This window comes from Ctenocephalides felis, unplaced genomic scaffold (genome assembly GCF_003426905.1).
Source record: "Ctenocephalides felis isolate EL2017-DRISC unplaced genomic scaffold, ASM342690v1 CF-g0.4_SCAFFOLD_00845, whole genome shotgun sequence".
Classification (NCBI taxonomy): domain Eukaryota; kingdom Metazoa; phylum Arthropoda; class Insecta; order Siphonaptera; family Pulicidae; genus Ctenocephalides; species Ctenocephalides felis.
The window spans coordinates 14,554,998-14,564,006 of NW_020536999.1; the positions used below are offsets into that span (position 1 = coordinate 14,554,998).

General features: G+C 25.8%; 1 pseudogene; it reads left to right on the plus strand.

The window, feature by feature from the left end:
• Positions 1–1,782: 1,782 nt before the first annotated feature.
• Positions 1,783–2,966, plus strand: LOC113363930 (annotated as a pseudogene).
• The last annotated feature ends 6,043 nt before the right edge of the window (positions 2,967–9,009 follow it).

The window sequence follows — 9,009 nt, forward strand, 5'->3', positions numbered from 1 at the left end:
CTTGATGATGCGTTGATAGTCGATTGTTTAAACAGTTCTTGATATAAAAATAAAGTTTTGTCATCATTTTCTTTATCTACAAAATTAGCAAAATCCATAATTTTCCCAAAATTTATTGAATTACTTTTATAACTTCTATAAATAACCTCATCGTAGTTAGAAGTAAAAACAAATTTCAACAAATCACCAGCTCGGTCAAATTCTCCTTTTGCAATCACATCACCACAACTGGCAGCTAAATTTCTGTTCAGCAATTCTTGACGTTTTCTATTTTCGTTTATAAATATCAATAATTTTTCGAATTTTTTCACGTCACGTTTTTTCAAATTATCCATTTTGTCCTGGAGGTCTTCAAGATCTCCTTGCATCATGGACTGGAAGTCCTCCATATCAAAACCGGCTTCTAAAATCTCGTTCAAAGTAACTCCATCATTCGTTGGTGGTTCCACAATTTGCAAATGGGAATTTTGGAAATTTATTAGGAATAAAATGATTATAAAAACTTTCATTATTACTACATAAAAATTATTTTTATTTTATGCAAAAATAATAGCAATGTTGCAAACTTAATATTTCATTTCAAAAAATAATAATAAAGTAAATGTATAAAAATCTATATGTTTTTATATAGATTATTTTTTACAATTTCTTATCTCTATACCAGAATTTAGCAGAGTAAGCCAACATTTTTATGTAGGGAACCATATTTATTAATAACGTTTTTGAATGAATAAAGTTATAATTAAATATTGTGATTATTTGCAAAATAATTCCATGATTTTATAAATTTTATACACAAAAATTTCAATAATAAATAATTAACCTGAGTTTTTAAATACTATTCTAAACGACTTCGGGTGACACTTTTTTTACCCGAATTCCTAGAATATATAAAACGTTATTAGATAAGAAAAGTTTTGATCCGATTTTTGTTATTTTTTATATATTTTTTAATGTCTATATTTCAATGAACATATATCATAAATATATAAAAAACTAGTGATGTGTGGCATCGTGCCTTAAGGCAAATTGCTGGAATGAAATATTCGAAGAATATTAAATGTTTTCAAATAGATTATTATAATTATTTGAAGTATTATAAGTGATATTTAGAACTATTTTTCGATATACAAAACTTTTGTTTTGAAAATTAGAAAAGATTTTTTCCCTAAAAGCAATCGTTTCGTCAACACAAGCAGAAAGTTTTTTGAATCATTCAAATCGGACACTCAATAACTGCCATTTTTTGCACATTTAGCTTTGTATCTTCAAAATGGCTGGACCTGCCTTTGCCAAAACCTAATCACCTCTTCTCCCAATCATTACAAATTGAACGTTTTTCAGATCATTTAAATCGGATATTCCGTTCTCTCAAAAACTCGATTTGTATTTTCTGCACTCTTTGTTCAGTATCTCCGTAACGACTCGAACTGCCTTTGCCAAAAACTAATCAGCACATCTCCCTATCAATAGGAATCGAATGCTTTTTGAACCATTCAAATCGGTTGATCCGTGCGCCCAAAAGCGTGGACAAAAAATTGTATCTAAACATACACACACACACATTTTTCGAATGTATGCCAAAATGTTCAGAAAACGTGAAGAAATGTAAATTTTTTTAATTTCGATTTTCGAAACAAGTTTTACTAGGTGTCCCGGTGCCCTGTGCTTGTCCTTTCCTTTTTTATTGTGTGATAGGGCCCTAACACTACAATGAAAACATCATATGGCAACACTTTCAATTATGACAACAGTGTTGTAAAAAATGTCTGTCAAAATCATAATTATTTCACTGTAAAACATTTATATCAAAATTATTCAAATATTTTCAAAATGCGCTCAAAACGTGAACCAAAATGAAATTTTTACTAATATAATACCAATGACAATCAAAATTTAAGGTATTAATTTAATAAAATCTTCATTTCTTTTATGCGCAATTATTTATATATATAATTATTTACTTTTTATGTAATATAATTAAAGTTTTAAAATGAAACGTCCAATAGATAAATGAAAACTATATAAATTTTGCGTTTGCATTCTTAATTTTGAATCTATTGTATATATTTAAGAAGAAATCTAACTAAATCGTAATATCTTTCTTGTTGTAGGAAAAATAATTTATACTTATCAAAAAATAATTCAATATTATGTAATATTGTATAGTCAAACATACGTATTTAAAATATATATATATATATATATATATATATATATAACAAAATTTTCATCATATATTTTAAATATATTGGCTACTGATTTTTTGAAACATTGACATTATATTATTATACTATTATATACTATTATACATTATATTACTATATTTTAATTTTTTTATAGACTATGAGTTCCCAAACAAGCATTTACCACGAGCGGCAAGTAAGAGAATTATGTGCTTTGCACGCTCTAAACAATCTATTCCAGGTCGAAGGTTTTTTCAATAAAAGGGAATTGGATACAATATGTAATTCCTTAGCACCAGATGTCTGGATAAATCCACACAAATCTGTTTTAGGATTAGGAAACTATGATATTAATGTAATTATGGCTGCTTTGCAAACCAAAGGATTCGAAGCAGTTTGGTTTGATAAAAGAAAAGATCCTAGTCATTTAAATGTTCAAAATATTTGTGGATTTATACTGAATGTACCTTCTGATTACAAACTCGGTTTTGTAATGCTTCCTTTAAGGCGAAGACATTGGATAGCTATTAAATCTATAAGAGGAACTTTTTATAACTTAGATTCAAAGTTGACCTCTCCACAGCCTATAGGAAGCGAAAGTGAATTAATTGAGTTTTTAAAAAACGAACTGCGAAATAAGGAAAAAGAATTATTTATTATAGTCAATAGTGAAACTGCTAAATCTCATAAGTGGATGAACAATATTAATGAACAAAATAACTATGTCAATTCAAATTTACATAATACGTGATTATAACATAATTCGACCAAGTTAACTATGTGATGATCTTATTATTTTATAATAGTTTATTTCTGAAAGCTTTATTGTCATTGATGAAAATAGTTCATATTCTCTCAAAGGTTTAAACAATAATTATGTGGCATATTTGCATATGACATAACTATTGGAAAGTGTAGAAAAACTATAATAATTGTTGTCCGAAACACAAACAATTATTTCCTAATCTATCTCTTCATGATTTCAATATTTAATTCAGACTGTTCATATATTTCTTCAGATATTATAAAATTTCTATCCAAATATTAACAGAAAGGCTTAAGTATTAAGCATTAACTGTTGATTCATTTTTTCAACAACAATTTTTAATTTTAATTATTTGTACTTAATTTACCTAACAGCAAAAAAAAAGTTATGACCAAATGTAAATGTTTTTGTGTTTAATGTCTTAAACTGAGACTGTATCCTAAATTAATTAAATTATAAATAAGAGCTTCAACTAATTAAAATAATAAATTAGATGGTGTCTTTTATTTATAGAGGTTGATAGAAACCATATTGTGAAAATTTTGATTTTGTATCAAATTTTTAATATTATTCATAAGTTTTATTGATTTATCTATAATTGCAGTTGTAATCCTGCTGAATCCACTGAAAATAAATGCTCATAACAAATGTATTTTTTATTACTATTTTGCAAAGCAACAGTTCAATAGAAAAAATATTTTATATGTACATTTAAATTTATTATTTCTACATTGAATTGAAGGCAAATTTTTAACAATAAGAAAAAAATATTTTATATGAATTATATAATTTTTCATTACTTTTGCGTTAAATTGTGTTAATGAGTTTTTATAAAAAAAAGTTCAGTTACAAAGTGTTTTCGTAATTTTTTGTACTACATTATTAAAAATCATTTTATGCATTTGGATATGTATTATAAATATGGATATGTATGCAACTCAGAAAATAAAGTAGTTTAGTTTATAAATCTAGTACCTAATCAAATATTATTGTAACTGGTAAAGGTAAGCAATTTACACAGTATTTTAAGATCTCAATTACCACAGTATTTTATGAATATTTTCTTTGAATAAGAACTTATACAAATAGAGTTTTTATGTAGTTAAAATGCAAAATTTCTTTAAAATTCTATAATTTTTCTTATTAGTACTCAGAAATGTGTATGTTAGTTAGTTTTGAGGTTGCAACTAATATATACAATTTGTGAATTCAAAGAGATGAAAAATCAGTAAAAAAAATCAAGAATAGTGTTTATTTTATACATTTCGATATATTATGTTAATGATATAGTGTCATCATTAGTGGATATTGATAATGAGATATATTGAACATCTTCAATATTGAAGATTATATTTAAAAATGATCTAGCCAAATGGGTGCTAATGCTAGTGCACTAAACTTTTCAGTAATTGTATTAATTCTGACACAAGCTCTGAATGAAAATAACGTATTTTTACAATATATTACAACACGATTACAATTTAACCGAGAGTTTAGTGCTAATTAGCTTGCATTGTATATATAATAATGCAATTTTTCAATTTTCAAAATGTTTGTGTCGTTTATGTAGTACTATTTCGTTTATGTAGTACTATTTCGTCTCAGCCTCCCGGACTAATATGTTTTTTATGCGCAAACGCCATATACAAATAACGAGTCATTATAAATATATTGTTCTATTATAAGTCTGAAATATCGTTTCTAAATTGTTGGGGATATAGCTCAGCGGTAGAGCATTCAGCTGTATTCAGAAAAGAAAGGTCCCAGGTTCAAATCCTGGTATCCCCGAAACTTTTTTTTTTATTTTTTATTTATGAAATTTATAAAATTGTTACTTATTGATACGGCCGGCTCACCTGACTTGGATATTTATTTCTAGTATTGATACTTTTATATACGAAATATTGAATGGTTAAATTTTTAAATGTAATAAAATAAATAAATGTATAAATAAGTGAAAAATGCTTACTTACAGAACTAAAAAATCAACCATCAAATCCAATTCCCAAAATCACTCAAAGTTTGAATTACCACTAACAAATTTTATAAGTATACTTATTCAAAGATTTATACGATTTTTTTTATTTAACGATTGTTTATATGTAAATAAGTATATATGTATTGATCAATAAACATTTTTATTTTGATTTTTACCGACATTAAGTAATTGTCAAAGTTCACTGCACTTTACACGTCTTTTTAATTTACAATGGCTTTATCATAATCAAAAAACTACCATGGTTAACAATATGAATTTGTTTCAAATTTATAATATATAATATAATTTTATATTCAATGACAATATTACTATGTACTTATTATTTTTAATGTTAATGACAATTAAATAAATTATTGTGATTTATTTAACTGTCATTAACATTATTTTAGTACTAACGTTCAACTTCACTCGAATGGTTCCTTGTTCGAATCCTGGCGCCCTAAATGTTTTTATTTGAATTTGAATTTTTAATTTTCTCTATAATTTAATTATAATACTATTCTCTATTATATTATTGAATGCGTAATACTTAATTTTTAATTCAAGAATTATTCGAAGGGTTTTTAGTAATATTTAAAGTAGTTTTTATACATTTTTTATGTATTTTTCGTATGTCAATGATTGATGAATTTGACCAACTATAAAAACAATTATATTTTCAGTTTTTATGGAAATTTTCTTTACTTTTTAGAAGCATTTTCATTTGTGGTGTTTAAAATTTAAACTGTGTATATAGGCAGAAGTGTTTGTTAAGTATTTATTTAAATTTAAATAAAAAAAAATATAACGGGGACACCAGGATTTGAACCTGGGACCTTACAGTGCATGACAGTTGAACGCTCTACGGCTGAGCTATATCCCCTGCGATGCGTTTTGCTTCTAGTGAAGATATAAAGCATATAAAGTACACATTACTCATTCGAGTTAACCCTTTCGACTCGGACGCCGCCACTCCGGCGACAAAATTCATATGAATCTCGCAATTCGCGAGTGGAAAGGATTAATTTTAAAGTAAACGATTAGATATGTGTATTTTATTTTTTGTCTACTGAATGATAATAACTAACTTTTTGAAGATCCACCATAAAATTAATTCAAAAGTAAATAGAATTTCCATTAGTAAATGAACTCTCAGTTAAAAGTTAGGTCTGGTGTGTTGCTTAAAGAATCTGCCCTGGTACATATATCAACTTTCTAAGTTAAAATAATATTTGAAATCATAAAAATTAATATTAACTTTGTTACATTGTTAATATATTTATAGGGTCAATCATACAGAAGTTAAACGCTTTAAATATGAAAGGTTTTATACAATCTAATAATTTAAATTTTATTTCAATTTTTGCTTATAATATTTGAATATCATTATTATCGATTATTAAATATATTAATTAATAATTTGAAATGTTACGATTTTTGTAAAATGCCCATGCTGAAATTAAGATTTTTACATCTAAATATATTTAATGGAACAGTGTTAAATAAATTAATCATTCTTTAAGTTTTTATTTCAAATAATACATTGTTTATTTATTAAAATTACTATACGACAAACATGCCCCATTGTACTGTAACAACTTGCTTTTTAATATTCAGTTTTCTCAATGAATAACTTTCTATTATCTTTGTTCTTGTTGCATATTTCATATTTTGTGACACCTGCTATTTTTGCAAGTAATTATGTTTAAAAATCTTACTCATTTCACACATTCATTGACTTACATTTTATCTGAGCAACTTCAACAGTAATCAACATCTCTTTCTAATACATTATTTGAAAACTATAGAAAGCGCTGAAAAATGTTTTTCGATAGTATATAATATGTAGGCTATCAAAGCAGCTATAGTTATGAAAACAGTCCACCAAACTGTAATAAAACTATAACGGCCACATTTTTGAACGCATGATAATTCTTGAGACATAATTTTTATTTTTAAGGCAATATGACACTTATAAATCTTATGTTTTATTTGCTTTAAAACAAAAACACTATCAATTGATAATGACATGTACATTCAAATCTATTTATCTTTGTTTAGGCAATAAATTAATGAATGGAATCAGTTTATCAGTTTAGATTGAAAGTTCTATTGCATTCTTCCGTGACAAAAGTTATTTCCTACCATTTATTAGCCACAGAAAAAAATTGTAGCTAATTCAGAATATTATTCCCTCAGTAGTTCAATGTATAGGTATCATTTTACATGATATAATTAACATTATATATTTTTATAAGTGTTTCTGAATGTGCTTTCCAAATTCATCCTTTTCTAAAAATGTAACACTACAAAAAGTGCATTTCAAAAGCTTTTCTTTAGAATGGAGTTTCATATGTTTTTTTAAACCATACAAGCCAGTATACGTTTTATCACAAAGTTTACATTCATAAGGCCTTTCCTCAGTGTGAACTGTTATGTGTGATTTTAATTCCTGAATATCACCAAAAGTTTTATCACAAAATTTGCAATAAAAAGGCCCCCCAGTATGAATTTGCATATGTCTTTCAAAAGTCCTTTTTATTGCAAATTTCTTCTTGCAATACATACATTCAAATGCCCTCATTTCAATATGGGTATTCATATGCCTTTTTAAAATCTCCCCTGTGGAATATGCTTTATCGCAAATTGAGCATATGTGTTGATTTTCTCTAGCATGAATTTTGGCCATGTGGACATGCATAGAAATACAATTTGCAAATGTTCTATTGCAAGTTTCACATTTGTAAGTTTTTGTTGCATGGTATTTAATATGGCAATTTAAGCCATTTTTAGTTGAAAAACTTTTATCACAGTGTGTACATTTGAATAAGCTTTTTTTGGCTGCACGAAAACAATTGGTGTGATAGAACTTTGCAATCTTATCAAGCAAATTGAATGTTTCCTTACAGATCCCGCACTTATGTAATTTTCCTTAGGCTGGAATATATTTTCATTTTCAACACTTTCTTGTTTGATTTCATTCAATATGTTATTCGTTTCAAATTCACTATACTCATGTTTGATTTCTTCTTCTATTGTTACTTCAGATTCCATAAATCTTTTCAAATAAACTTCATTATCAAAGTATGGTTCTAATTTAACATTTACTGCATTTTCCTCAGGATCAATCATTTCTTGTTTAACTTGGGTCTTTTCAAAGGCAAAATTTATTATTTCAGTACTTTCAGCCATTGTGTGGTGAGTGATATTTTTGATTTTGCATTAATGTTACCTATTGCCGTAAGACGTTAAAAGAATTATAAAATAAATATAACTTCTAACTACATAAATAACTGAAATCATATAATATAGTCATTTATGCATCTGTCACTAAATTATTATTTTGCAGCGCAATGTTTTTCTTGAAATGTCAAAAACATAATTCGTTTTTATTTTGGTTATGTTTTGTTGCTTTTATTATAGTTATTCATTATTTGTAGAAATTTCAATAAAAATTATAAATATTCATTCATTTATAAATATTCATTACTTATAATGCTATTATAATCTAAGTTCACTTTGATTTGAATTTTTTGTTTTGTATTTTTAACACATAAACGCCATCTTGTATTTATATTGTATTTGTTGAAATGTCATCTGTCATTATTTATTGATCTAATTCAATTTTCATGTATCTTTATTAGATAAATAGTAAACAATAGGAAAGAAACTAAATGTATTAGAACTGATCATTTTTATGGGATCTTTAACTTTTACTGAATTACAGTTATTGAAGAATTTTGATAAATTTCATGAAAAATGTCAAAAAACGATGTAGTTAGTCAGGATTCCAATTTTATTAAATGTGAAACAACAGGTATGAAAAGATTTGAATATAGTACTTTTCCTATTCAAACTATTTTACTAATGAAACGCTTGTTCTAATATGTAACAGATTTGCAAAATTATTTTTTTTTTACTATATGTTTCAAAAATATTAAAATTAATTAATTTCGAATATGAAACATATGAACAATAGAGAACTCCCACCTGGTGTTTGATTGTGATTATTATTAATGATTAATTAATGCGGATTTTAATATATTGTATATGAAATTAATAAAATTGTGAAGGTAATA